Genomic DNA, 6379 nt, shown 5'->3' with positions numbered 1-6379 from the left:
CATCAGACATTCAAAACCTCCTGATATGGGGCTGCCTTAGACGTCTACGGAAGGTCATGTGATTGTCTCTTTGATAGCTGATACGAGAACGTTCGACAGGGTGGGCACCACCACCGAGAAGGCCCTCTCTGTAACTTCACTTCTCACATTGAGGGAACCACTAGAAGGCCCTCAGACCTGGACCTCAGTGTCTTGTCTGAAACAGGGGGTGGAGACGTTCTTCAGGTATACAGGATGCAGTTCCAACCTTCTGCTCCTCGTACGCTCCTGGGGCATCAACTGAGAACAGCTGGTGACCTGGGTGAGTCCTCCCTTTATCTACCATCTTTGTAGAAATTACAATTTAGCACTTCTCATGGCGTGGCATTACTGGACGTTTAAGGAAACATGATGTTCTGCCAAATCCCTCTGAGCACGGAGCTTAAATATGATCCAGTGGCAACTAATTGCCAATCAAGAGGAAGGCTTTAGTCTAACCCCATTTCCTCCACTTCTTTAACATTGATTGTTTGATGATGATGATGATGATGATGCTATATTAAATATATTACTTGTACTCCTCCCACCTGCATGTGTTGCCCAGCTTGATGTTCTGCCAAATCCCTCTGAGCATGGTGCTTAAATATGATTCTGTGGCAACTGATTGCCATTCAAGAGGGAGTCTGGAGTCTGTCCCCATTTCCTCCACTTCCTTGACTCACCTGAAAGTTCTCTTGACGGTTCAACATGCCAGGCAGCCGGACTGAACTGCAGTGCTCCCTTGATATCACAATCGACGTTTTCAATAGGTATGCAGAAGAACCAAAGAGAATGGGCATGAGTGAGTGTGCAATGCTTCAGCCTAAAGAACGCCGTGTGTTGAGTGAGAGAGGACTGCGTCAACTGGTAAAGGACCAGCTTCCAGACATGCCACAGGTGAGGAGCGGGAGAGGGTGGTTTGTTGCTCAGTTGGATTACTCCTTGCAATGGGGGAAGCACTTCAGTTCTCTGCATTTTTTCAAAATTCTGACTTCTCAGATTGCCCTTTGCTTTTCCCTTTTCGGGATTAATTTTATAATGAAGTGATTTTATAATGCTTTATCGTTTTACTGTTTTTAGCTGCTCTGAGCCCGGCTTCGGGTGGGGAGGGCGGGATATAAATAAAATTTATGATGATGATGATGATTACGAAATTTCTTGTTTTGAATCTATCTCCCCTTCAGTTGTAAAGCAATTAGTTACTATTCCCCCATCCTGGCTGGTACTAGCCAACTGTTAAAGTACTTTTTTATTTATTTAGCAGAATGATCCGCACAAGGGCAGCCAAGCCTCCTCCCTCTCTCCTCCCTCTGCTCCCTCTCCACAACCTTCCAGAGTGGATTTTCTGTGACTGCGTTGAGGAGGAGAAGAAGGAGGGGATGTTCTGTTACGCTTGCAGTAGTTGTTCCACAGACAGAAAAGGAAAGGAAAACCCCACTTGGGTGCAACACTTTTACTGTTTAATCTACAAAGACCTCTAAATAGTTTACCCAAGATGAGACCAAACTTTCTTTTTAAAAATGAAAACCATTGTTAGAATCAATTTGGCATAAAATTTAACAAAGTGTTATGAAGTGTAGCAGTGGTGAAACAAAAAATGCATTAGAATGTTCTCTGTGAAAAATTCCACGTTACAAGTTACTGTTTTCCTGGTTCCAATGGTTGCAATGCATTTTGGTCCCTGAGTGCAGGAATTGCCCTGTCAACCGCTGGGGTCACTGTGAGTTGGAGAGTCCAGGGATATTCGGGTGAGGGGGGCAGTTTCCCCACCCCTCCTGTAAGTTATTCTTGGTTATCAGCCTGCTAACTATTGAAGGATTGGGCTGAAACTACCACTGCTTCCAACCTTGGATTTTTCAGAGCCAGCTTTCCCCATTGTGTTTTCCCCCAGGAGTGTCTGGACCACAACCTCTGTCATCTCTGACTGTTGGCTGTGCTAACTGGGGCCAATGGGAGTTGGGAGACCCATGAGATTAGGAGAGACACAGCTCTCCTAGAACATCCCAGGAAGGATGACTAAGTGTATCATACTCTTGTGTGTGCTTGAATTCATCAGAAGACGGCTTGCTTTTTCCACTGGTTTCAGCCACTGTAACCATCTTTCCTTCTTTATTCTCTCCCAACTGCACAACAAAAAGGCCTCTTCCGTCGTTGATGAGGCTTTGGAAAGAAACGGTGGCCAGGTCGATTTCTGGGAGTTCACGGATGTAGTAAGAAGAGTTCTTTTCATCTCCTATGAGAACTCCACAGCATGAAGAACCAAACTGGAGGTGGAGAATCCATCAACTCAACTCCATCTCTAAAGCTCATGTCCTCCTGAGACAATAAAGATTTGATTCAAAGATCCATCACCTTCTGTGTGGTGTTTTTCAGAAGCACAGTAACAGAATCTTAGCTGCAGCAAAAACTGCAGGTCAGGACATTCCCTCGGTGATAAGAGGATTCCAGTAGGATAAATGAGAAGTGTCAAAAAGACGTTAGTAAGAAAATAGAAATCTTGTTTCAAGACCAACATAACATACTGTTTCTTTTTGTTAGAAGGAGGAAACTGGTTCTGGGTGGTGGGTGGGGACTGGAATTTTGGATGAAGAGGAATAGAAGGTCGTTTGAAAGGAAGAGAGGGAAATTGTAGAGCAGCTGGATAAATTATTAGGATCAGTCTTCACCCTTCACTGCAGAAGATATAGTGCAGGTCCCTGGGCCTGACAAATCAATTGACAAAGATCATCATATCCCCAGGTCCAGAAGGGCTCAATGCATGAGCTCTTGAGGAACTGAAATGTTCAGAAGACCTGCCTCTGAAAATTGGAACATGGTCCACATGACACTGTTTCTTAAAAATGGCCCTCAGTGGGGATCCAGGCAATTTCAGGCTGGTTAACTCAATGTTTTTCATGGGAAAACTGATACAAAACACTCTTTGTTTTTAAAAATTCTTTACATTTTTAAATCAAATTAATGCAGTGTCCACCCCCCCCCATTAAATACCTGTGCCAGACAAATTAATTGACATATTGAAGATCATCATATCCCCAGGTTCAGAAAGAATCTTTCCGGAGCTCTTAAAGAATTTAAATGGGATGTTCAGAGTTAAATCTTCACCGGACCTGCCTCTAAAGACTGGAACATGGTCCATGGGACACTGTTTGTTTAGACGGGTTTTCAAATTAGCAAGAGCATTCAGATTATACAGTGGTACCTTGGTTCTCAAATTTAATCTGATCCGGAAATGTGTTCCAAGACCAAAGCGTACCAAAACCATGGCGCACTTTCCCATAAAAGGTAATGCAAAATGGATTGATCTGTTCCAAACTTTTAAGAACATCCCCCAAAATAGCAATTTGACCTGAATTTTACTAACGAGACCATTGATCCATCTAATGAAAGCAATAAATAATTTCCAGAGTCCCTTAGAAATAGATATTGCTTGTTTAATGATGATGATGATGATATATTAAATATATTACTTGTCCCCCGCCCATCTGCATGGGTTGCCCAGCCACTCTAGGAAGCTTCCTACAGAGTAGAAAAGAACACAACGAAACATCAGACATTAAAAGGCTCCTGATACGGGGCTGCCTTAGACGTCTACGGAAGGTCATGTGATTGTTTATCTCTTTGATAGCTGATAGGAGAATGTTCCACAGGGTGGGCACCACCACCGAGAAGTCCCTCTCTGTAACTTCACTTCTCACATTGAGGGAACCACTAGAAGGCCCTCAGACCTGTACTTCAGTGTCTTGTCTGAAATAGGGGGTGGAGACATTCTTCAGGTATACAGGATGCAGTTCCAACCTTCTGCTCCTCGTACCCTCCTGGGGCATCAACTGAGAACAGCTGGTGACCTGGGTGAGTCCTCCCTTTATCTACCATCTTTGTAGAAATTGCAATTTAGCACTTCTCATGGTGTGGCATCACTGGAAGTTTAAGGAAACTTGATGTTCTGCCAAATCCCTCTGCAACCCTCCTCTGAGCATGGAGCTTAAATATGATCCAGTGGCAACTAATTGCCATTCAAGAGGAAGGCTTTAGTCTACCCCCATTTCCTCCACTTCCTTAACATTGATTGTTTGATGATGATGATGATGATGATGCTATATTAAATATATTACTTGTACTCCTCCCATCTGCATGGGTTGCCCAGCTTGATGTTCTGCCAAATCCCTCTGAGCATGGAGCTTAAATATGATTCTGTGGCAACTGATTGCCATTCAAGAGGAAGGCTGGAGTCTGTCCTCATTTCCTCCACTTCCTTGACTCACCTGAAAGTTCTCTTGACGGTTCAACATGTCAGGGAGCCGGACTGAACTGCAGCGCTCCTTTAATGACACAATCGATGTTTTCAATAGTTATGCAGAAGAACCACAGAGAATGGGCATGCTAGAGAGTGCATAAGGAACCCGGTGTGCTGAGTGAGAGCGGACTGCGTCAACTGGTAAAAGACCAGCTTCTAGACATGCCAATGGTGAGGAGGGTGAGAAGGTTGTTCGTTCCTCAATTGGGTTACTGCTTTTCTTGCTTACAGTTACAATTCTCTTGGTTAGAATTCTCCAGGTTGCATCCCCAATTAGGGCTTGGAAAAGACTACAGCCTGGAACCCTGGAGAGCTCCTGCAAGTCAGTGTGGGCAGCACTGAGCCCGTTGGACCCACGGTCTGACTCGATGTAAATAAGCCAGTTCCTATTTATATCAGCCCCTTCTTCCCATGGCCGGATTTAGGATTGATGAGGCCCTAAGCTACTGAATGTAATGGGGCCCTTTATATCTCCAGCTGTCCTTTGTCAACAACAAACTGTCGCTGTTTTTCGTGTTCACTATATGCTATATGGTAATTTATGGACCTAATAGGTATCTAAAGCCATTTACACATGTTGTCCATGCAGAATGTCGGCACCCTAGATATAGAAATGAGCAAACCAGTGATATTTTAGGGAGCAGGCTAGGAGGCGGGGCCCATCACTTACATCATAGGAGCGTACACAACACAAAACACTGTTGCTGTATGTAGGTTTTATTTTATTTGTTTTTTTATCTTATATTTTGTAAATGTACATTCAGTTTCCCCCCCTTTAATTTTTTTTGGGTCCCCCAAGAGAGTGGGGCCCTAAGCTATAGTTTGTTTAGCTTATACGTAAATCCAGCACTAGGGACACGGGTGGCGCTGTGGGTTAAACCACAGAGCCTAGGACTTGCTGATCAGAAGGTTGGCAGTTCGAATCCCCACGATGGGGTGAGCTCCTGTTGCTCGGTCCCTGCTCCTGCCAACCTAGCAGTTCGAAAGCACGTCAAAGTGCAAATAGATAAATAGGTACCGCTCCAGCGGGAAGGTAAACGGTATTTCTGTGCGCTGCTCTGGTGCGCCAGAAGCAGCTTAGTCATGCTGGCCACAGGACCCGGAAGCTGTATGCCGGCTCCTTCGGCCAATAAAGTGAGATGAGCACTGCAACCCCAGAGTCGGTCATGACTGGACCTAATGGTCAGGCGTCCCTTTACCCTTTAAATCCAGCACTGCTCACACTCCTTGGAGGTCAGATCTTATCTGTGGCCACCTCTGCAGAGACCTCTTGGCACTGCTGGTCTCCCCCTTAGGGAGGAAATAGTGGGGACCTGCCCTCTGAGGTCTCCTGGGGTCTGTACCCACCCAGCATGATTCAGAGCAGGCTCTTTTTCCTTCCACAACTGCCCCTGTCCCCACTTTAACTGTTGGTTAAGGTAGATTTGATTCTCCTTCTTGTTCACAATATGAATCTTCACTCACCCCTCCTTCCCTGGTGGGAGGGAGGACACTATTTAATGCTTTGCCTCAGGGGCCAAAAAGTCTTGAACTGTCCCTGTGCACAGGGTTGCAGAGCTAGCATCCATGCACACTTCTTTGGGAGAAAATCTCACCAGAACCAATGGAACGTGCTCTAAAGCAAGCAGGCTCAATCTCTTTTGCTTTCTTGTAAATGGAACCTGTTCCCTGGTGAACTTTGCTTTGTGTGGCAAGGAAACAAACAGGTTACTCCTTCCTTTCGGCAATGAAACAATTTTGTTGCTGTTATGACCCTCTCCCTTCTGGGCGCCCGGATCGTAAAATCGCTCTTCTTGGAACTTACTTCAAAGGAAGCCTGGTATAGAATAAGAGAACAAGAAGGATGCACGTTTCATGAAGACTGGAAAATGTTTACTGAATATGTGGGTGAAGATTGCGTTCATTTAAAAATGCTGGTAGCATTAAGACAAATTCAACAGCGTAAATAAGTTTTGCTGGATGTAACAATCAATTACTGAATGGTTTAGTTCAGGCATAGGCATACTCGGCCCTCCAGATGTTTTGGGACTGCAACTCCCATGATCCCTAGCTAACAGGACCAGTGGT

General features: G+C 44.9%; 1 long non-coding RNA gene across 1 annotated transcript; it reads left to right on the top strand.

The window, feature by feature from the left end:
- The first annotated feature begins 92 nt into the window (after positions 1-92).
- Positions 93-2366, top strand: LOC310665904. The gene is made up of 2 exons (XR_014505703.1): positions 93-915; positions 2157-2366. It is a non-coding gene; the product is annotated as an uncharacterized lncRNA (long non-coding RNA).
- The last annotated feature ends 4013 nt before the right edge of the window (positions 2367-6379 follow it).

This window comes from Podarcis tiliguerta (genome assembly GCF_965153285.1).
Source record: "Podarcis tiliguerta genome assembly, chromosome: 16".
Lineage (NCBI taxonomy): Eukaryota > Metazoa > Chordata > Lepidosauria > Squamata > Lacertidae > Podarcis > Podarcis tiliguerta.
Note: the sequence above shows the minus strand (reverse complement) of the source record. Positions and strands in the feature narration are given on the sequence as shown.